Source organism: Pelodiscus sinensis, chromosome 2 (assembly GCF_052426305.1).
Source record: "Pelodiscus sinensis isolate ZL-2025 chromosome 2, ASM5242630v1, whole genome shotgun sequence".
In the NCBI taxonomy this organism is placed as follows: Eukaryota; Metazoa; Chordata; order Testudines; family Trionychidae; genus Pelodiscus; species Pelodiscus sinensis.
The window spans coordinates 99,197,751-99,220,912 of record NC_143053.1 but is presented as its reverse complement, the minus strand read 5'-3'; the positions used below and the strand labels follow the sequence as shown (position 1 = coordinate 99,220,912).

At 43.1% G+C, this 23,162-nt stretch overlaps 1 long non-coding RNA gene across 1 annotated transcript; it reads left to right on the top strand.

The window, feature by feature from the left end:
- The first annotated feature begins 308 nt into the window (after positions 1-308).
- Positions 309-22,700, top strand: LOC149525309 (uncharacterized). The gene is made up of 4 exons (XR_016348806.1): positions 309-4,797; positions 5,164-5,313; positions 14,058-14,124; positions 21,106-22,700. It is a non-coding gene; the product is annotated as an uncharacterized LOC149525309 (long non-coding RNA).
- The last annotated feature ends 462 nt before the right edge of the window (positions 22,701-23,162 follow it).

The following is a 23,162-nucleotide window of genomic DNA, read 5'->3' as shown; positions in this document are numbered from 1 at the left end:
CTTCCCTCAGACCTCTAGCTCCGTTGCCATTCTGACGGAGGGAAAATGTGTGTTGCTGCAAATTCTTTTTATCGCTCTTCTCTTGCAGTGGGGTTCCTGAAATGGAAGATAACCTCTGCCTCAGCTAAACTGAAATATGTTTAAAAGAATAATCTGTATCCAACATTAACTTAACAGTTATCACTTTGATTGAAAGAAAACCAGTGGTTTCCATTTCAAGGGCTTTTGGAGAAAGGGAGAAGCTGGCAAGGCAGTGAATGGTATGTTACAGCCAAGAAGCAGGGTGGGTGAGATGAGGGGAGCGGATTGGGTGAGGGGAGTTAGAGCTGTTTGCATTAGTAGAATCTGGCAGCAGTTATCAAAATCCCAGATGTCTCTTTGCTGATGTATGAGTAATGACACAGCTTGATGTTTATGGACAGCTTGTGCTCTCACAGAGAAGGTGTAAAGCAGGGCTGTCACTCTCTTCTACCACAAGATGTCACTAGTACTGCTTGGGTGCTGAATGCGTATTGACAACATGTCGCTGTTCATATTATTAGCAGGGTGCCTTTAATTTTTTTTCCCTTTTGTAGATGGCTGTGCAGCTTCTTTATTGATAGTGATGATGCAAGAAAAAAAAGAGGATCTCTCTTTCTCTCCCTCTCGGTCTCTCTTTTGGTCCAAGTGTGTTTAAATCACCACTGACACTTTCAAGACTGGCTATGTGTCCTAATAAGGGTAGAAAAGAGGGAAAGGCAGGGGTAACAAACCGGCCTTGGTACATGTGTCTAGATGATCACAAGGATAACAGGCCAGGCTTGCACAATCTCACATCGTGGTTAATAAACTTTATTCATGACCTTAATTCTAGTTTATTAACTTTAGAAATAACGAGTTGTGCAGTAATTGCAGTTGTTAAGGGAGCAGTGGGCATTTTTTTCCTAGAGGGTATCAAATTCTGTGTTGTTATTATATATGCACTAAATCTCCATTAAAGGGCTCTCTGTAAATGTTTCAAGGCTATGCCAGAGAGAAGGGTATTTCATCTTAGTTCCTGAGCACGATATCATCTATTTTAAACACTGTGCAGTAACACCTGCCTTATTTATCTCTCTCAAAAAATATGGTGGCTCAACAACAGCTTTTTTTTTTTAAAAAGGAAAACATAATGTACAATTTTGCGGCAGAGCAGGTATATCATTGATTAGCAGATTTAAATACTCTGTACAGGGGATTAGGTACTATCTTTCAGAAGATAGGAAAATAAAGGAAACTAGTTACAGGATGGAACCTCACTGAAGGAATCTGTTCCATGTCCCATTATTTCTCCTTTATATTATATAAATCACACTTTTCTGAACCCGGAGGGTGGTCATTCACATTCACACAAAATTCATGTTTTAAAGTCCATCTTTTAAACTGATTGCTCTGATGGTGCAGACAGCTTTTAAAAGATGGATACATGCATATCTGCATATTGTGTTTTTCCATGAGAGTACATATGAGGGTATATAATTATACAAGAGGTGTGAATGTTTTGAGAGATAAATAGCCTCAGTATTTATTTTGTACAAGAAATAAGTCAATGGTTGCTGAGGATTTTCAGCCCATTGCAGGAAATGCTCAAGCCATGGCTGGATTGGGTCATTAAGCTCTAATCCAAAGCCCATTCAAGTCAACGGAATGAGTCCCATTGACTTCAATGGTTTTGCATTGGACCTTTAGGGCTCAGATGAAGGAGATCAAAATAGCAACAGCAGCAGTATAGGAAATGTAAGGTTGTAGGATAGATGTAAGCTAGTACTAGGGATGTGTGACCCTCCAAAGGCCTTGTTTGTTTGGGATGAAGATCTGTCATATTAATTTTCAATTTTATATTACCTTGTTAATTAATACATTTTTTCCAGGAAGCAGCAAGTTGTTTTGGACTCTCAAGTCTTTTTGGGGGGGTCCAGAAACTTAAACAAAAAATTACTTTGGGCTGGATTCTGCACTCCTTATTTTTTTACAAATTGCAAAATACCTAAAATGAGGCTTTTTTCACAGCATTCCTGACTCAGCTGAAAGCAGGAAGTTCTCAAATTTGTGTTTATATTTCTATCTACCACTGTTGTTCAGGACCCTCTTCAGATAAGTATTTATATTTTCCCTTTTAATATTCACCAGTCATCAGGTGTTTTAAAATCTGATCCTGTGACCTTTCCAGACACAAATATTCTTTACCCATGCATATAGCACTGTTAAAGCCAATCAGACTACCCACCTAAGTATGAGCTAGACACATGAATGAGTACAGCAGAATCTGGCCTGGGGTTTGTAAATGAAAAACATTAGATCCAATACACAGGCCATGTGTCTGGGTTAGCTCCTAGTTTATTCATATCTCTATTGCTTAAATGAGTAATAGAGCTACCCTAGAGTAACAACCTCTCTGCTATCCCATTACTGTAGGCCTCAAGAGCTTGCATCCTAATAGAGCAGCCTGTAAGATATGGGATTAGCCTGCCAGTGCAACAGCCACAACTTGGTTTTGAGGTGTAGGATTTTCTAAATGTGTCCACTAGATAGCACAATAAACTTTCTTCTTTTCTTATTGAAAAACTTTTTTCTCCTACCCAAAGAGCCATTAGCCTTTCAGTCTCAGAGTAATGGGGCTTCAGAAAAAGATCAAAGTTTCTCAGATAAGTGTTCTTTTACACAATGTTACTGACACTCCACTTTGTATTTTTTTTTAAAAGGACATATAAACATGCCAAGTGAGATGGATAGACTGTCACTTTTCTTTTTCTCTTTATGTGTATGTGTGTATGTGTGAATTGCTCTCTGAGTATTGTGATACAACTGCTTGGCCTGTCTTGTGTAAACAGAGAGGGAAAAATGAGGGGTGTAAGAAGTAATGCCAAGCACAAACTGAGTTACAGGAAGAGCCCTGTAAACGCTGATATCACTTTCCTTTTGATGGGAAAGTCCCATTTTGTCCTCCTGAAATGAGATGGGGGTTTTTGCACTGAAATCAATGTGAACTTGAGATAAGGCCTGGATTCAAATATATATCTCATTTTCTTACATTCAGAAAAGTTCCTTAGATTTTCTACTGCATTGATAATAAAGAGTTCAATGCAGTTATTGCTATTTTTTTTAAATACATAGAAGAAGAGGAATAAAAATATGTCAGAGACCTTTGATGCTACATGAATTACCTGTTCACACCAAGTCTCTGTCTACACTTGGAATTAGGGGTATGGTTCCCATCTCCTATAGACATACATGTGTTGGCTCTTATTTGACCTACATTCTACAAATAACCATATTAATGTGGCCAGTAGTAGCATGAGCTAGCTGCCCGAATATGTACCCGTGGGGTTCAGCTAGGCTTGTACTTCAAGTGGCTAGCTCTTCCCACTGCTGCTGCAGCCCCTGGTATTGTGGCAACACTAGTATTTTTAGTATACTAGCTTAGCTGAGAGCTAGCGTAAGTCTATGCAAACCTGGGAGCCACACCACTAGCTCTTAGTGTAGCAGTTGCCTAAGTGAAACAATAATGTAATGCTTAAAGCAGATAAACAGGGGTCATGCGATATAGGTTCTATTCCCAGCATTACAACAGCCTCCCTGTAGCAGACTTCCAATGAACTATCTGTGCCTCACTTGCCATATCCATAAAATGGGTATCCAATTATACCCACACTTACCATGGGAAAATTAATTAAATGTTTACAAAGTATTTTTAGATATTTGGGAGGGAGGCTTATAAGGCAACATGTTATTTTTCTCCAGGGACTGCCTGACTTTCCAATTACCAAAGTGATTTTTATTATTAATTGATGCTTCTAGATGAACTAGAGACTGAAGTGGCTATCCCTTAAATGCAGCCATTAGTGTGGAGGAATTACGAATTGTTGCACCACTGTTGCGAGATGAAATTAGATCTGGGTCTAACTAAAGACATTAGGATCTAGGTTCTGAATCTGACCATAAACAAACCTTAGCTCCTACCATTTTAGTTTGTGTTCAGGGCCAAGGCTCCTTTGATGGAACACGCGTACCATTCATATCAGAAAAGAATACTGTCATCCAGCCATTCACAAGACACTTAAAAAAAAAAAAAGGATGTACTAAAATTGAATCTTCTTTTGAATATCCCAGTGAGTTACTTGTTGCGTTTCTTATTGTCTGGAAATTTCTCAGGGCAAAGACCAAGTTGTCTTCTGTATCTTGTACAGTTATTTCTGAGCACAGGCATAATACTTAAAACCCAGATGATTTCCCTCACAATGTTTAGAATAAAGCAAAATACTCTCAGGCTCAAGATGTTAATCATAGGGTATGTTCACCACTTGGCATGAATTTGCTACTCACACCTAGACTACCTGGAGCCCTGAGTTTACTGGGGGGCTACACAGTTTACTGAGTTTACTGGGAGGCTACACAGGCAAGTGTATACATTTTTCATTCTTCTGAAATTATCCTACAAGAAAAATGCATCTTCTTGCTTTACTTTTCCAAAGTTTACAAGGAAAATAATTGTGCTGTACCTTTGAAATGGGAGAAACAAAGATACATATAGTCCATATTAAAAACTTCCTACAGACTAATTTTGTTTTTTTCCGGAATCCTAGGCAAGATTAGTGCGACATCAGATCTCATCTGTTAAATGCTACATCTGAGCTGTTGAATAGCCCATTGCTCAGCTTCTCATGAACATTTTTTCAATTCCAAGTTGCTGAGTGAACAAAGCATGAACCGGCCGCTCACTGCTGGGACTTCCTCCAGAGGCGCTTGAGGTCCTAAGAAAAATGAGTCGGATGGTCTCAGGTTGGTCCCTAATAAGCAGCAGCAGTAGATCACTTCAGAAAAAGGAGCCACGCGTAATTTGGCACCGTTGACAGAAGCCTCACCAGGAAGGGCTCAGGGCTTTGCTGGTCTGAGGCAGTGTGCTTTTAAAATCACCTCTTGAACCTAGCCCAGAATATTCCTCCCCGATTGCAAGGACGAAAGCAGTTGTGGGCTAGAGAGAGCTATCCTGATAAATGTGTGAACCCATGCTAGCCATCCTGATAAACTATGGCAGACTATTGTGAGCCACTCTGTCCCAACCATTAACATATGCTCCTTGAGATTTTCAAGGGAACCTCGGGGTACTAACTTTGGGCATCCTGCCTCTTTCTCTTCTCTATGCAGCAAGCCCACCCTAGTGAACCAACAGCCCTGATCAAGTGCAGAGACAGGCTCCATGCATCTCCTCCTGATGGAGCTGGCAGAGAAAATCGGACACTGGGACAAACAACCATAAATCAGGACTGTCCTGATTAAATCAGCCATGGCTGGCAAGTAAGTTATTAAGCCGCCTGTGAAACTAATTGTGATAGTGATATACTCAATTTTGCTGTGTCTTTCAAACACCAGTTGTGATGGGAAACAGCTGTGGGGGGTGAGTGGAGGGGGGAGGAAAGAAAAAAAAAGAAAGAGCTTCAGATTCAGAATCGTAATGTCTGTCTTCTCTATTCCCTTTCACAAAAGCTCTTATATTTTCCTATTCTCCTCTAGACAATTACTCACAGCAGGCGGGGTCAGTCAGGATGAGCTCACTGTTGCATTTAAAGTTCACTTACTAAAGGAGGGGATAAAAAGAAGGTGGGGGGGGGGGGAGTGGAGAAGTGAAAAATCCATGAACAAAATGGCAGGTTAAAAATAGGGTAGTAACTCAGGTGAAAGCAATACATAAATGAATAAATGGCACATGACATTGGCAACAGAAAAGCTAGTGTTCTTCAGTATTATTTGACTGTGTGCTCCATTCATAACAGCTCGGGTGAAGGGACAGAAAAGCTTCTGGTGGCTTGATGGCTGGATCATGCAATTGTTATGGGCAGTTTAATGTAGAAAATAGGGAATGTTTTTTAATAAATCTAAAGAAGCCAGGGGCCAATTCTGCTCCAATGGGACTCGGTGGCAAAACTTCCATTTAGTTTATTGTTGGCCACAACTTCTCCTCCTACTTATGCTCCAAGAAAGTCAGTGGAGTTAGCTGAGGTACGCTTATGAACGTGAGAGCAAAATTTGGCCCAGTGGATCCTGTCCGTGCCAGGATTGTTGTTTAGTCAAATCTGAGGGAATGTCAATATAAGCAGTTAGTGCCTGGCAAGCTGAGGTGTAAATCTTCAGTGCTCTAGACGGCCATCCACTAACTGAAAGTTCCCTAATGAGCTTTGATCTACCCTGCTTTGAAATGGGAGTAGATCGAAGTGTACTATGGGAACTGCTAGTCAACAGTAGCAGTTCCTATAGCCCGCTAGTCTGGCAAGTTATCATGAGAGATTTACACCCCGCTTTCCCATACACTAACTGTTCATATGGATAAGCCCCAAGTAAAAATTTAAAAGGGATGTAGCTTATCATGGGTCAGGGCATCATCTAACCATTAAGTGCCTGCCCCTATAGGCAGTTTATTTCAAAGTGATTTTTTTGCCTGGCTCTGAAATTTCTGTGATTTGTCACGTTTTGAGAGAGGATACTATAACTTACTGACCTGTGGACTGATCAAATATGGCAATTCTGTGTTCCTAAATTCACTTCTATTTTTCTTTTAGCCTTGTATTTCTCTGCCTTTCTGTTGGTGGTTTAAAAAAGCTATAAACGTGTAGAGAAAATAAAATGCATTAGCTAATAGCAATGCAATGTTAAGCAGTTCAACTAGTTTGAAAGAGAATGAGAAGAAACACCAGATCTCTGAGGTTTCAAAAATCAAACCCCAGCCACTCAACCTCACCCATAATATTTCTGGCTTCCTGTTTGTAAACCAGAAATGTTTATTTTCAGTGTCTTACGTGGCATTTTTTTAATGTAGGAGGCTTATGTCATTACCTAATGGATCATAAATGATGTTGGTCATCCTAGATAAACAGAAAGTAATAGAAGAGTTTTTGGTTTTAGTTTGTGTTTTGTGGTGGGAGTCAGAGTTGTCTGGAGTCGGGAGAGCAAATCATCAACCTTTTAGTAATCTCCATTCCAGTGTGCCCAGAGTCTAACAGGACTTTATGACTGATGTTAAAAACCTTATTCTTGTTGTTGTTTCTTAACAATGCCAAATGCTGCTGCTCAATTCTGCATACCAACCATTTATTACAAGAGAGTCAGATGTTGCTTTTTCTGAGCAGAAAGGTGAGAGTGCAATATAAAATACATGAGCTCACAATGCGAGCATTTATTGTTAACCATCAATGGTCAAATCTAGCAGGCGTCTCTTCTGATTTTATTTTCAGTTTAAATTTCACATTCATAGGAAGTTAAACTTCCTCCAGGATAAGATGACCTGAAAGCAGATGGGTATCAAACCCTGTGAGTTTCAACTGTAACCCTGCTAGGTTGGCTGGGTCCAAGGTTAATATAGTGCTTCAGTGAGTTTTCTGATCTGAACTGCAGCAAGTGTGGGGGCGTGCAAGTATAGGAGTGCAATTTTCCACAGTTTTGAGATGCATGGTTGCCCATTCCAGCCCCCTCTCCTGTAGCTAAAACGGAAGCCAACAAAGTGTGCATAATGTGCATAGAAGGTGCAATCCTTATTCCTTGACCTGAAATAAGCTCTGGCGAGCAAAGAGAATGGGAAGGCTTTGAGTACTTTTGTACTCCCCTGCCCTCTTCTATCAAGGGGCTCATTTGCCATCAGAATAAATTGCCCTGTGTTCTCTGAAAATCAGGGAGGAGATAGAAAACAGCTATTAAGCCAAAATACTGGGTGAAATTCTGCTCCTGCTTGCACCAGAATAAATCAGGAGTAACTCCACTGAAGTTGGAGGTGGAGCTGTTATTCTCGAAGCAGATCAAATCAATTTTCTAGCTCTAAAAATAGGGGAAGAAGTAAACCTGCCATTTATATAAAACCGTATAGTGTGTTTATCATGAAACCCTTGTATACTGCATATAAAAGAACATCATGAATGTCAGGCTTACTGAATGTTCTCTTAACTGATCATCTTCAGTAATAGGAAGAAGATTTTATATAATTTCATTTGGCAGATACTTGTGTTACTCAGAATAATGAAAAATTAGATAGGTGCAAAATAAATGTCCTCTTACCCTAAATCTATTAATACAAACATTCACCTTCCTGATTAAAGCTCCTTCGGAAAGCAACTACTGCACTGTCTCCAGCACATTTCAGTAGGGGGACTCAAAAGCACCATCGGGACAGTATATGACATTTAGGGTAACTTTCTGAATTGCCTCGAATTGATGGCCTAGGTCAGTCACTGGTGTAATTCCACTGACGTCAGTAAAGTTGCATCATTGATATATATGGCCCAGTAAGCACATGAGTATCTAAGCAGGAGCTATAGGACCTTGTGTCAAATTTTAGTGCTGCCACGGATCATTTGCTATGATAAATTTGCGTTAGCAGGCAGCAGGATGTCAAACAGCCCCTGATATAATTTTCAGATAAACACATCCTTTTAGAGAAAACTGCATACGCAAAAGCGTTTACTTTCTTCTGTTAAGAAATATGCAACCATCACAAATAATATTGCTAACCAAAGCTTCTGGTAGTATGCATGGTCAGATTCCCCACATCTTTCATACTGTAGGTGAGTGATGAAAAAGTGTTGTGAGTTTTAAGGCAATGAGTCAGCAAGGTACTTAAGCAGGAACCTAACTTCAGTGGGACTGCTTCTGTACTTAATGATAGTCATGTACTTATGTATGTTGCTGAATCAGGCACTAAGCTGTAAAGATATTTCTTGTATGAGGTGTGAAAGATTAATGCTCCTATTTGGCATGTAAATTACAGGCATCTTTTAGATTCACATCTCTGCAGACGGAAATCACAAGTAAATCTAATTTGAATCAGAAGGGTTGTTTTAGTGCAACAGTGGAATATATAAAACTTTTTGGAGTTGTATTATTGTTCTTGTAGTTACTATAGTTTTAGAAGTTGTATTTATTGATTTTTTTTGTTTCCCTTGTGCTTAGAAGAAAATATATTGATAATTATACTGCATATTCTGTATGAGTGTTCAGACTGCAGCATGGCTAGAGAAGCTGTTAGAAATGTACACTAGATAAAACCATTTCTCTACACTGAACCTGTCAACTTTAACTGTCTCTGTTAGGTTAAAATCTAAAACCCCAATACCTCAATTAGATACAGACTCAGCTCTCATTGCTGGATCCATGCTTATAAATTACTTATTGGTGGGTAAGAAAATCATTTACTTGTATGGTGACTAAATCAAATACATTAGAATTTAATGTTATGATTAACAAAAATGAAATGAATTGTTTTCCTGCTCATTGACATTTGAATAAACATTTATGAATGTGTAAGTGAAGGAACCAGTGTTAATACTGAAAGCGGACATGGTCTTTGTTATGTCAAGGATAGGCATAGGGCAGTCAGTCAGATTGCTGCAGGGTGAATCGAGCCATGTTGGTCCTATAGTTGACTTCAGCCATGTGTCACAAACAGGAACGGCCCAAGGCTGGCTGCGGCAGCTGGCGCCCCAAGCAGAACACATGATCGGCGCCCCTGCCTGCAGGGTTGTCAATGGACTGATGTCATCGGCGGGCGCCCCGGGTGCCCCCGTAACGTCATCATCAGGCGTCCCGGGCGGCGGCGCCCTGGGCGGTGGCCGAATCTGCCTATAGCCACGGGCCCCCCCTGGTCACAAAGACACTAATCTTTGGGTAGCACATATTGTTTGGTATTGGACACAGATGGATATAGTTTGTGAATTATAATGTACATTTCTAAAGGCTTCTGCTGTACACATAATACATTTAATAATAAAAAACCACAAATCACTGATATTGATGTTCAGATGCTTAAGAACATAAGAACGGCCATACTGGGTCAGACCAAAGGTACATCTAGCCCAGTATCCTGACTGCCGACAGTGGCCAGATGCCTCAGAGGGAAGGATCACAATAGGTAATCCTCACATGGTCCCTCCCCTGTCACCCATCTCCAGAGAAACAGAGGCTAGGGACACCATTCCTACCTATTCTGGCTAATAGCCATTGATGGACCTAACCTCCATGAATCTATCTAGCTCTTTTTTGAACCCTGTTAAAGTTCTAGCCTTCACTGCATCCTCTGGCAAGGAGTTCCACAGGTTGACTGTGCACTGAGTGAAGAAAAACTTCCTTTTGTTTGTTTTAAACCTGCTGCCTGTTTATCTCATTTGGTGACCCCTAGTTCTTTTATTGTGGGAATAAGTAAATAACTTTTCCTTATTCACTTTTTCCATACCAGTCATGATTTTATAGACCTCTATATGTTTATAGTAGGAGTGGGTCAACCAGAAAAGTTGCAGACTTTTGGCTTACGTATTTATCCTAAGCATATTGAAGCATATCTTTCCAGTCTGAAAACAGATGAGAACTTTATGTGGTTAGGCTTGCTCCTGAGATTTCCCATACCTTCTTGTTTCAACAGGGATAAATGCAGTGTAAGAGCAGACTCCTTTATATTAAGACTATAAGGCGTCTCTGCTATCAGTCGCTCCGGTACACATCCGTTATGCATTAAAGTTGTTGATGCTTGTAGGAACTGATGCATTATAAGTTCTCCCATTCCCCACTCTTAAGTCATGCAAAAAATAAAAAAACAAAACAAAACAACCCAACAAACAAACAAAACCAGTTTGCACAAATGGAAGTCAGACATGGGAAAAAAATTCCCCACTTTAAGTTGTTTCGCTATAAGTCCAAGTTTTTTGGAATGTATCTTGGACTTACAGGAAGGATGGCCTATATAGCACATTTACCAGGCATTGCTTGGGTCCTTAAAGAGGGGTTTGGGGCAGGGGCCTGGAGACATTGGGTGCAGGAGTCAGGGTTGAGGGTAAGGAGCGGTTCTGGAATGGGTATGTGTGTGTGTAAGGGGGATGGGAGGGAAGCATGGGAGGGAACCTCTCAAGATTCATAACAGGGCTTCTCTTCCTGTCAGCAAAGCGCACAGCTCATCTGCTCCCTGCACTCTCCAGCCAGAGTGAGGAATGCAGTAAACCAAACATTTTCTACTCACTCCCTGATGAATGGCCAGCAGTGTCCCTGTATAAGTCTGGGTGTGAGTTGGGGGGGATCTCCAGCTCCCCCACACCCTCTCTGAAGGTTGCATGAGAGATGGGAGGTTTGGGGCTGGGGCAGTTCTGGATGTGGGGGAGGCGATGCCTCCAGCAAGCCTCTTTCACATGCCTGGTGATTCTGTCTCTTTTCTGTATGGTTTTATGAGAACTCATCCTATTCCAGACATCCCATTTTCTTGGCACAACAAACCCTTACGTTGCTTTAAGGTATAAGAGGAAGCTATATACTGCATTTGGTGGTCCTAGTGCTTACCGTTCTTGAACAAACAGACAAACTGTCTTAACTATCTAGTAGATTTTGCATCTAACTGAAATCAGGAAGCACAAGAATACATGCACACACTGCACCTCTAACCAACTTTGTGTGGTGGTTTTACTTGTATGTCATCTGACTAATGCAAAGTTTGCCCAAGGCATCCCTCATTTTGTTGCAAAAGGACAAGTCCTACCCCACTGTCTGTTGGTGTGGATGCCGTGGAGTTGATCTATCTGTATTAGAAAGAGGGGGAGTGTGGAAGCTATGAGAGGGATTGTGATGTGGTTTAGAAACCCTGCGCTACATGTGAAGAGGGAAATGAGAGACAGTGGACTCCATTTACCCCACTCCTGGCTTCTGCAAGAGGGGGTCAAGCCTGGAAGGAGAGGTCAAAAGAGGGAAAGCCCAGCTCAGTAGGGCCTCGTGTGCTAGACCACTGAAAAAAGCATGGCTGTGGCCAGAGTCTACCCCAAGACTGTTTAAAGCAGGGTGTGGTCAACCTGTGGCTCTGGAGCCTCCTGTGGCTCTTCTGAAGTTAATATGTGGCTCCTTGCTCAGGCACTGACTCCAGGGCTGCAGCTACAGGTGCCAACTTGCCAGTGCTCAACTCTTGGCTCCACCTCCTCCTCCAAGCATATTGCGCCCTCGCTCCTTCCCTCCCCCACAGAGCCTCCTGAGTGTCATGAAACAGCTGATTGCAGTGGGCAGGAGGTGTGGGGAAGGAAGAGGAGGTGCTGATCTATGGGGCTGGTGGTGGGTGAAATATGCTGGAGATGGGAGAGGAGGCACGTGATGAGGGCTGCTGACAAATTACTGTAGCTCTTTGGCAATGTACATTGGTAAACTGTGGCTCCTTCTCAGGCTCAGGTTGGCCTCGCCTGGTTTAAAGGAAGGCCTGACTGGGGATGGAAGGTGATCAAGGACTGCTCAACATCCGAACCTCCCTAGGGCAGATAGACCCGGCAAGATAGACCCGGTATATGTACTTTGTTCCCCAGGGCTATGGGTTTTTTTCCTTTTGAGGCCTGTGAAGGAATGTGCCCAAGGTGAGGCCGGCAGAAGTGCTTAGAGGCAGGCCTTGGTAGGAATCGGCCTGGGAGGGATCAGCGATGCTGTAGCTGTTTGTTATAGCTTCTCTGGGCTAGGACCCAGAGAAGAGGGAGGGCGTGGGTTCCCCTGTTGACTCTCTGACAAAGCTAGTATGGTGACCTTGGAGAGAAGAACCAGAAAAGCCTTAAGCCTATAGTTGGCCTGAAGATTCTGGGTGGCTTAAACATATAGGACTTAACTTACCCATGTAACCCTTCTGGAGTGCTAAGTCCCAAGAAGAAGGAAACTAGCTCAGTCCTGGAGCAAGTCTCATCCGGGACAGAGAAAAGAAGAGACACTCTGCCAGACCCAGCCACAAGCAGGGGTGTCAATAGTGAGCCCACTTGGCCAAGGACATATGTTCTCTTTTCTTTGAAGAGCTCAGTTTTGCAGTGGCTTTCATGCACAAGGAAAATGGGGGTGGGCTAGGCTGGAAAGAATGGATGGCTGGGCCACTGAATCCCTGGGGTTACACTAGCCATTGCTCTCTGGCAGAGCGTGGCTGTATGAACTACTATAGCTGTATAGCTGCAGCAGAACACTTTGAAGGAAATTCCATCTTCTCTGTAACCCTCCTGTCCCTCCCCACCCAATGGTCATGAAATATTCCAGTGGTCACCCATCAGCATAGGCTGTGTCAAGGTGGGGAAAAAATGCCAGTCTCTTACTGACTAGCTGGAGAGCTCCTTTGTACTCACATTCTCTGAAGAATGGCTCTGTCATTTAAAATGGTTATACAGAACGTGAACTAGATCAGGAGGTATTTTCAAGCCAAAAAAGCGGATAAACAATTAAATGGCTAGCTATGGCTGCTTAAAATGTGGTTTCTTAGGATGTGCACATTAATAGTACGACTGCAGTTTCATCAGGATCTTTTAGGCACACAGATGTAGTACACATGCATGGTAGCTGGACTGACAAGACAGACCATGATGGCTGCAAAGGGTCAATAAAACATACACCATGAAGGATTTACACAATAGACAGTAATGACTTCTTTGGAGCTGTTACGGTCTATTGGGTCAATAATAATCCACTTTTTAAAGAGTGCCAAAATATGAATGTACACAACAGGTCATAATGGCCCCTGATCTATCAGATAAATGATATGAATGATCAACATTAGAGCCCAAACTGCAATGCACATTTAACTATTACCCTGGATAGGGTAAATAATGCCAGCTTAAAATATATACTCATTTTCAAAGGACAGATTTCTAAAAAGATATTAAGAGGCTGTATTTTGTTATTAACGTGTTATTGTGAGTTTATTTTTCAATATTATTAGATAAGCAGTTATCAGCCCGTACTATGTATTTTTTAGCTTTTTGTTTGTTAATTTTGCCAATGTAGTTCTCAGGTCCACAAAACTTTTTCTCAAATTCGTAGCCTTTATCAACCAATTATGTCTGTTGACTTCAATAAGATTACTCAGGTGAGTAAAGACTACTCACATGAATAGTGATTTTGAGAATATGGTGCTCAACTTGTCTTGATGGGCAAATAATTATTCAAGACTAAAAATCTTTTAAAATAATGTGTTCTGTGTAGATTCAGCTATCTGTTTGCATAGAGAAAGAAGAAAAAAATATTGCAACTATACAAATGAGAGAGAAACACTGAAAATGCGTAATTTATACCAACAGGTGGTGACATACAGCAGCAAGCGCCAATGATAACATCACTTTCCAGCAAGCAATTAGAAAATCCAAGGTACATTAAAATGAAAGAGGCATTAAAGAGGGAAGGGGGAAATAATGAAAAGTGTCCATCAATATTACGTATGTTATGCTTTTGTCTAATCCCAAGGTAGAAAGAGTAAATAAACGCAAACCATTACAAATAAAAGTTTTCCTTGCTTCTCTGCTGAATTTATTTTAGCAAAAATTGAAGATTTGGCTTAGCTGGGTACCTTTAAATTAAAAAAAATCATGTTAATAATAACATGAATGGAAAGCTGTGAGAAAACTCTTATACAAGAGTTGTAATCATATATATAGTAGCCCAATGTCTGTGACTCTGTAACCCTAAAACGCTGGCTGTTCCCTCTGGGCGGCGCTGTTGCCGAGGCGCTCGGCTGACTTCTGTGCCACTCAGCTGGACTGCCATGTGGGAGCAAGTGGCGCAAGAGGACCTTTGGGGTCCGCGCTCCCCATGCAGCACAGAGGTGCTGCATGGGGAGCGCGGGGCCCAAACAGCCACTTGAGCTGCTTGCTTCTGCGCCGCGGCCCAGCTGAGCGGCGCAAAAATCAGCTGAGCACCATGGCGGGAGGCAACAGCGCCGCCCAGAGGGAACAGCCAGGGGGTGGGGCCTGGAAGAGCGTGCGTCTGTGACGTCAGGATAGGGCACCGGATTCAAAAGGAGGGAAGCGGAGCAGACACAGAGGAGGAGACAGAGAGGAGAACGGAAGAGACAGAGGACAGTGAGAGAGAGAGAGTGAGAGAGATGCAGCAGGAGGAGAAGAGAAACACAGAGTGAAAGGTGGGAGGGGGAGAAGAGAAAGAGAGAGACAGAGGGTATGTCTAGACTACATGCCTCTGGCGACAGAGGCATGTAGATTAGACTACCCGGCATAGGAAAATGAAGCGGCGATTTAAATAATCGCTGCTTTATTTAAATTTACATGGCTGCCGTGCTGAGCCGATCAGCTGTTTGTCGGCTCAGCGCGGTAGTCTGGACGCTCCACGGTCTACATCAAAGGCATTTGTCGACCTCCCAGGGTATGCCTCATCCCAGGTATGCCTTAATTTTCCTATGCATGGTAGTCTAATCTACATGCCTCTGTCGCCAGAGGCATGTAGTCTAGATGTACCCAGAGAGAGAGGCAGGAGGTGGATGAGAGCTGAGAGAAAGAGAGGGCGAGGCAGTAGGAGGAAAAGAGAGAGGCCATTTGCGTCGCTTGCTCCCGCGCGGCGGCTCGGCTGAGCGATGCAGAGGTCAGCCGACCACCACGATGGGAGGAGAAGGAAGGTGGGGCGGTGACGTACACGCCCAGGGGGCGAGGCCTGGATGAGCATGCATCCCCAATGGAAACAGAGGAGAGTGGAGAGAGAGTGAGAGGCAGGAGAGGGAGAAGAGAAAGAGAGAGACGGAGAGAGGCAGAAAGCGGAGGAGAGCTGAGAAAGAGAGGGGGAGGCAGTAGGAGGAGGAGAGAGAGAGAGACGGAGTGAGAGATCGGAGGCTCAGGAGAGAAGACCAACGTGTAGGAGAAACCTGAAAATCCCATCTTATGATGGGCTAATTGGCTAGTAAGTAAATAATGACAAGTGAGCACGAGCTTATGATGCTATGGTGGAAAACCACACAAACTTACTTATCTACATCCTTTCAAACATAGGGAAGAATACTTGTCATTTTACAGCAATCTGTGACTTCCCTATTGTCTTTAGAAACAGCCTCTCATAATACAGCATAGTTTCCTGAAGGTCCTTTTCCTTTAAAAAAGTATATTATAGTTTGCGCAGTTTTGATAAGAAGCCCTTACTCTTACATCTTAAAAGAACAAACAATTTAGTATTCTAATAAGCTGATGGGCAAATAAACCTTTATTTTCTCCTGATTTTAAAAAAATGATTATTATTTATAAAGAGGTACTTTCCTTCAAGCATCCATCTTCTTCCATTTCTGTTTTGATATAGTTAATAGATATTTTGCTTTCTCTGACTGTGTCTGTTTGATCTATATAGAACTCCTATAGACTAAATGCCCTTTGGAAGAATTTGGGTATTTGCAACATCTGAAGCATGCTAACTTAACACAACAAAAATTAGGCCTCAATCTGAAAAACAAGGAGCTGAGAACAGAATGACACTATAGAAATGCTGAAGGGTTGTTTCCCCCCCTCCCAGTTGCAGTGTCTGTTTCCTGCAACTATCTACAATCTGCAGTATTGACTGGTTTATCAGACAGCAGGTATCTCTATCAGTCTATCTTGAATTGTCATCCAATAGAAGATTAAACACTGCCTGTCTCCTTCTTGTGATTCTCAGTCTTTACATCACAAACTTTTCAATCAAATTTCAGCAATGTACATTTAGCTTAGAGAACTCAGAGTACTTATCTTCCTAAAGCAGGTGACTTAGACCATGTTTACCTTGTACAGTTCCAAGATATCCCTCGGCAAACCTGTCTGCATTTAGGCCTTGAAATGGTTCCCAGGCTCTTTTTTTCCCTTTCTCTGTTTCCATCTCCCTCTCCCTCTACAACCAGGCTACTGGCCAAACAACAACAAAGATTCTGAATTTATAGACAAGTGCCAGTTTCAGAAGAGTTATACCAGTCCAGCAACCTTGTGTTGTTACTTTTTAAAATGAAAGCAGCATAAGCATACCAGTATTGTTCTGTATAGCTTCCTCATTAATAATCTTTTGAATGCACTTATCACTACAGCGGTTTCAGCTCATGAATCAGTTTAAGCCTGAGGAGGGTGTCAGCTGTGCACATTTCTTGGTGTATATTGGATACCTGAGGAAGCTGTGGTCAGTAAGGTATTCCAAACGTAAACTATAGCTCCATTTGTATGAAATTTAGCACAAGCATTCTGACAATGAGAAAAAGATTTTTCCTGCCAATTAGCATATTTTCTGCCGGGTGTTCCTATAAACTGGCTAACTAGATTTTGCATAAACATAAACAGGAGACTAGAGAATGTGGGAAAGAAATTATCCAGAAATACAGGTTAGAATGTTGTGGTGTATTCTTCGTTTAAAATAATTCGAATATAATATAACTAAACTGACTTTGCCAAGGGTTCGCAGTAAGTGAATGGCAGTGTCAGGAATTCCAACCAGAGTCCTAATTTCCAGACTCTAACAACTAGATATTTTGGGCCAATTTATCTCAGCTGTAAGCAATGGAGGACCAAAGATGATATTTCTACCCCCCTCTGGCCCCTTTTTGCAAAGTGAAGGGGCTGAAATGGTGTAAAAAGGATTTAAAAGCCATGGTTCTGGTCAGGGAAAAATTACTCTGGTGAAAGATAGCAAAAGGATGTCTTCAGAAACCCCCCTGTAGTGAGGTGAAGTGGCCTCCTATTGAGCCAGAGGGACCACTCTTTGAACCCAGGTAGGCAGATCCAGGCAAGTACTCTCCCCTCCCAGCAGGAGGTGGGACAGAAAGTATAACCTCTGGAGGAGAAAGGCACCATAGAGGAGCCCTACTGAGCTGAGAACTGTCTAGAGCTGCTGGATCTCCCAGCTGACTGAGGCAATGAGGAGTCTTTGGGACTGTGGCTGCCCACTTACTCCATGGAGATGAAGGGCCCCCTCACCCATACATCCAGGAACACCCTCATGAGACGGTAGGAAGTGGCCATGGGATAGTTAGCCCCAATCAGGCTGTGTTACTGCTTGAAACCTGGTCAGAGCGTCATGGGTGGATTCCCTGCTGGCTTTGTGGTAGAATGCTGTTTTGGTATTCGGTGGAACTGGGTAGGCCCAGACCCCGCTATCCCTTGCCACTCCATCTCTGGGGTGGCAGCCTTCCCACAATTTGTTTGCCACCTATCTGAGCCAAGATGTCAGGCAAACTGCTTATTTCTCTGTCCTACTTGAGGGGCCAGAGAGATGCACTTCTGAGTTAAGAGTCTGTTTGGTGCGCCATCTGTCCTGAGCCCTGAGTCCATAAACTAGTGCCCTGCCCTGCTTCAAGGCTTGACCGAGGCCCACCAACGGGGGAGAGGTGCAAATGGGGCAATTGCTCTGGGTCCCAGAGATTCAAAAGGGCCCAGAACTCCAAGCCGCTACTGCTACTGTAGTAGTAGCGGTGCATGGAGCCCTGGGCCTCTTTGAAGTGCCATGGGCGTGCCACTCTGTGTGGCGGAGGGGGATGCCATGATCTGGACGGCACTAAGGGCTGACTGCCCTCAGCCCCGCCCCATCCACCTGAGGCCCTGCCCTTTCTGGGGGTATGGAGTTGCCCCCCCCCACCTTGCCTCAGGGCCCCAGCTGGCTGTTGGCCATTGTGTTTGGGCCCTGAGGCTAATTGTGTCTCTGTCCCTGCCTAAGGGCCAGTGCCCACAGACTGTTTGCAATGCCTCTACAGATTGCTCGTTTGTGTTGCCCCTGCCTAAAGTCCAGAGCTCACTGACAATGTGAAAGCCCTGTGTCAGGGCCAAAGCCTACTAGCTACTCGTTGTACACTACTTTGCTACTTCTGTGGGCAATGCTCCCTGATGTAGTGAGGTGGAGCGGCCTCCAAAGTTCCCTGTAAGCTGTGTGGCTGTGCAGCAGGCTATCAAGGACTGGGAAGAGGCTCAGCTTTGCCAGAACTGCCGTGTCCATGGAGAGGCCACCCCTTCCCTGGCCCATCCCCACCATAGTTGTCCCAGCTGTGGAGATGTCTCTTCCCCCTCCCAGCCCCAAGGTGGTGTGCTAAGGGAGGGTTTAGGGAGTCCTCTCTTCACACCACAGCTCCAGGGAAGCCTACAATTCAACCCCTCCTCCCTGGTCCCACCCCAGAGCCTTTGTTCCCAGCTGGATCCTTTCCCCCTCTACCACAACCCTCTGCCCCCTCCCTGAGCCCCCTTCCACACCCAGAACCCTTTATATCTAGCCTCACCGCAGGGCCATCACCCTCAACTAGAATCCTCATCTCCTTCACCTTGACCCTCTGCCCCAGTCCTGAGCACTCCCGCACTCTGGACTTCTCAACCCCACCCCTCACACATCATCTCCATACTGGTGCACATAACAAAATTAATCCTGCACATGGCCATACAAATTAGAGGAAATGCTGGTTGGCCTCACACTGATCCATGGGCAGGGGAGGACGAACACACTAGGCACGTAGAATAAAGAGTGTGGGTATATAAGTGATTTTTTGCCTGGGGAATGGAGGGTTGGGGGTTGGAGCCCTGCCCACCCTGGGAGCGTCAGGACAGGCAACACTAGTTGCCCCAGGAATGGATCTAGCTCCGGCAAGGTAAGGGGGGCCATGTAGGTAGGAAGGTGGGCTGGGTTCTGGAGTGGCCTAGGGGGTAGAGCATCTGCCTGAGGGAACACAGGGTTGAGGGTTAAACTTCCACCCAAGCTCTCTGTTTGCCCACACCATGCTATTTTTAGCAGCGTAGTGTCCCTTTACCTCTTTGCGGCTGGAGTTTTCTCCCTTTCTCAGGAAATGACTCCTCAGTGGGAAAAGGCTCTGGCAGGGAAATACTTGGGCAGCTCCCCACTGCAGACAGACCATGTTAGGAAGGATACTATCTATTGACTTTGATGCTTATCTGCTTTGTTTTAACTACCTAATCTTCAGATGCTCACTGATTCCCAGCTCTGCCTTCCTGTTTTTCCTTTCGATTTTCCATACCTTCTGCTCCCTGTCTCCCATCCCTCTCCTTTCCCCCTGCCCCCCTGTCTTCTATTTATTTTGGGTCTGCACATCCTAAACTCAAAACTCAGGTCATCTGAAAAGTGGGCCGTGCCCATGAAAGCTCATGATACCATCTACATGTTTTGGTAGTCTATAAAGTGCTACCAGACCATTGGTTGTTTTTTTCATGGTAAGTTTGTTAGTTTAACCTTATATAGAACTGACTCTACCATTAACATTACCTTACTCTTCCCATTATAAGACCACGTGTTCAGTTGCTTATAACTTTAGCAAACTTCAGCAGGCAGAGGCTGAAATTTTCCAGGCCTGGTGTCTGCCTGGGACTGTTTTTGATTTTGAACATTGTGATAAAAATGGTTCATCCAGGGGATACCTTTTGTCACCTCTCTCAATATCTGCCCAAATTTGGCTCACAGGCTGAGCCATTGTTTCTCTTCACTCCAAGGGGCCACTGTGTTTCAGTGCTTACAACTCTGCTGGTGCCCAGGAGAAGGAATAGTATCTCACTACAATCCTGTAGAATGGGAAAGGGTTAAAAAATAAATTGGGGGTGGAACAGACATAGAGGCAGTGACAAGCTACTAATGGGCAGAAGGTAGGAAGAGACAGAGATCAGGTTCTGTGTGATCATTATAATTGTGTGTGAATTTTTGATGAAAATAACGCCATTTATCAAAACTTTTCAACATTTTCAAACTGAAAAATGTTGTGTAATTGTTCCTTTGATATAACTTTGTTTCAAAATTGAAGCTGATTTTAGAAACACAGTTTTAAAAAATAAAACTGGTCAAAATCTAAATTATAGAAACAAAACATGTCAGATGGCCCAAACTAGATTTTCTTAGGGAGGCAGGATGTGAAGGGCAGTGGAGAAAGGTCTGGGGGGGAGGGTTGGAGAAAGAGCGAGAGAGTGTTAGTTTGTTTTGATTCATGGACATTTTTGAGTTTTTTTTATTATTTGTCCCAATTTGGGATGGGAACATTTTTCAAACACTTTCATGGGATGGGAAAACTGCTTCCTATCCAGGTCTAGTGATCATGTAATTAAAGATTGTACCATGATGCTTATGTATCATGTAACTTACTTCTGTCATTTATTAACTTTTGAGTGATTGATGTTACAAAAAAATTAATATTCTTTAAATATATTTGCATATAATTTTATATGCTTTAGTATTGTAATCTTTAATAGTTGGTATAGGTGAGTATTTTCTCTATCAAATCGAGGGACATGAGGGACCCAAAATAAAAAAAATCTGAGTAGTTTGGGGCACCATGTCATTGTTGTATTATAAGTAAGGCAATGTTGGTATTTCTGTTATAAAGAAGGTTGTTTGTAGTTTAATATTTTGCTCTCATTCTAGGACCTTTCCTTTTTCATTGTCAAGCAAGCAAGCAAGTAATGCTCTTCCCAAACCCTGAAAGAAACTAACCAAACACAAAACAAAAACCATAAAACCCCACAAGCTAAGCGAACCAAAAAACCACCAAATCCCCAAAACAGAATATTTTTCATTTTAGCTTCACAAATGTTATTTTTCCCCCTCCAACGTTACTCAAAAGCAAATGCATTGACCAGATGGGAAAAGTGAGGTACAGAAAGGAAGAAGAAGAAGAAGAAAAAAGAATGCTGTGAATGAATCTCATCTTACAAATTATCAGTGCAGATGCATTTATCAATTGGGAACACTGAAAAATAATGTGACGTAAATCAGGAACAAATGCCAGCTTTTCGAAGTTTTTCTAAATCTGTAATGGAGCAACTTCTAAAATGTAAGTTTTGTGATGTGTAGATCCCCATATTCACTATATGTTACAACATGGATGAGGCATTTTCAATTTAGTAAATAAACGAAACAGTGGCTACTTTTTTGAGAATGTTTTGTGTCACGGTACTAATTCCCTATCCATTTGATAAGGATGCAATGATTTCACGACAGTGTCAGTGCAGGTCTATGGAAAAGACATTATGGTGTCAAAATGAAATGAAACAATGTTAATTTGTCTATGGAAACTGCGTTATGCTGCCAAATTGAAACAGAACCCTTAACTCAGCCTCCTTGAGACTTGGCACAGCAGTCCCATCAGAGGACCCCACGATACAAGGTGATTTTTACAGCAGCACACTGGGAAACTACAGATCTGGGTTAAATATTACATGAGATTAGGCTATTTCTTTTTTCAGCAGACTCGCAACTGTATAGCATTTCCTAATATGCTGCAAGGACTCCAAAATGGGAAGAGACTGGGGGTCTCTTAAATAGCACTCTGGCAGCTTACCTCAGACTCCTTTTTGGTTTTTAGTGGTTGGCAGCCCCTCTCCTCCGTAACATTCTATTGCTGCATGCTTTTGGGTGTGAAACGTTATTAAGTTTTACAATGTCCACGGCACCTAACCAACATCTGGGACATCTGAGCTCAAATGAAACAATGTTCTAAATCTAATTTCGATTTGGACACCAGAACAAAACATTTCTAGTACAACTAGAATTTGAATATGAAGCACGGAGCTAGGGAATACAATAGTAAAAAAAGAATGGCAAACACTCTGAAATCAAAACACAGAATCTGAAGGCGGGAATTATTATAATTATGCCCTTTACTGTCAGCATATGTTGAGTTATAGAATCAACTTCTCAGGTGTAGCTTTCTCTTTTATTTTGTTTTATCTTCCTGGACAGGGTATCCACCTATGAAAAAATGACAATCCTTGATCTCTTGACCCGGGGATCTTTGTGTTTGCCCACTGCAGTTTTTGTCGTTTTGTACTTGTAAGAATGTTTTCTATGGTATGCGCTGTACCTTTTAAGTGCATAATGAACCCCCAAAGTTGCAAGAGAACCCTCTGGCTCCTGTTACAACCTAAATAGTGTACACTGTGCTGTCTCATAGGGTATGTCTACACTACAAAGTTAGTTCGAACTAACTTTCATAGGCGCTACACTAGCGCTCCGTTAGTTCGAATTTAATTCGAACTAACGGAGCGCTTAGTTCGAACTAGGTAATCCTCATTTTACGAGGATTAAGCCTAGTTCGAACTAGCTAGTTTGAATTAAGGGGTGTGTAGCCCCTTAATTCGAACTAGTGGGAGGCTAGCCCTCCCCAGCTTTCCCTGGTGGCCACTCTGGCCAACACCAGGGAAACTCGTATGCCCCCCTCCCGGCCCCAGACCCCTTAAAGGGGCACGGGCTGTCTACGATGCCCATGCCAGGTGCAAGCCTGCCAGCACCCAGCCAGCAGACCCTGCACCTGGCACGGCATGAGCCAGCCACCCTCTGCCACCCAGCCCTCCCCCTCTTCCCGGGACCAGGCTGGCGGCTCCCGGCAGCTTGCCCGGGACCGCAAGAGGCGGGCACCCGCCTGGGCTAGTGCGGAGATCGTGGACCTTGTCCACGATCTCCGCACTAGGCACAGGAAAGTG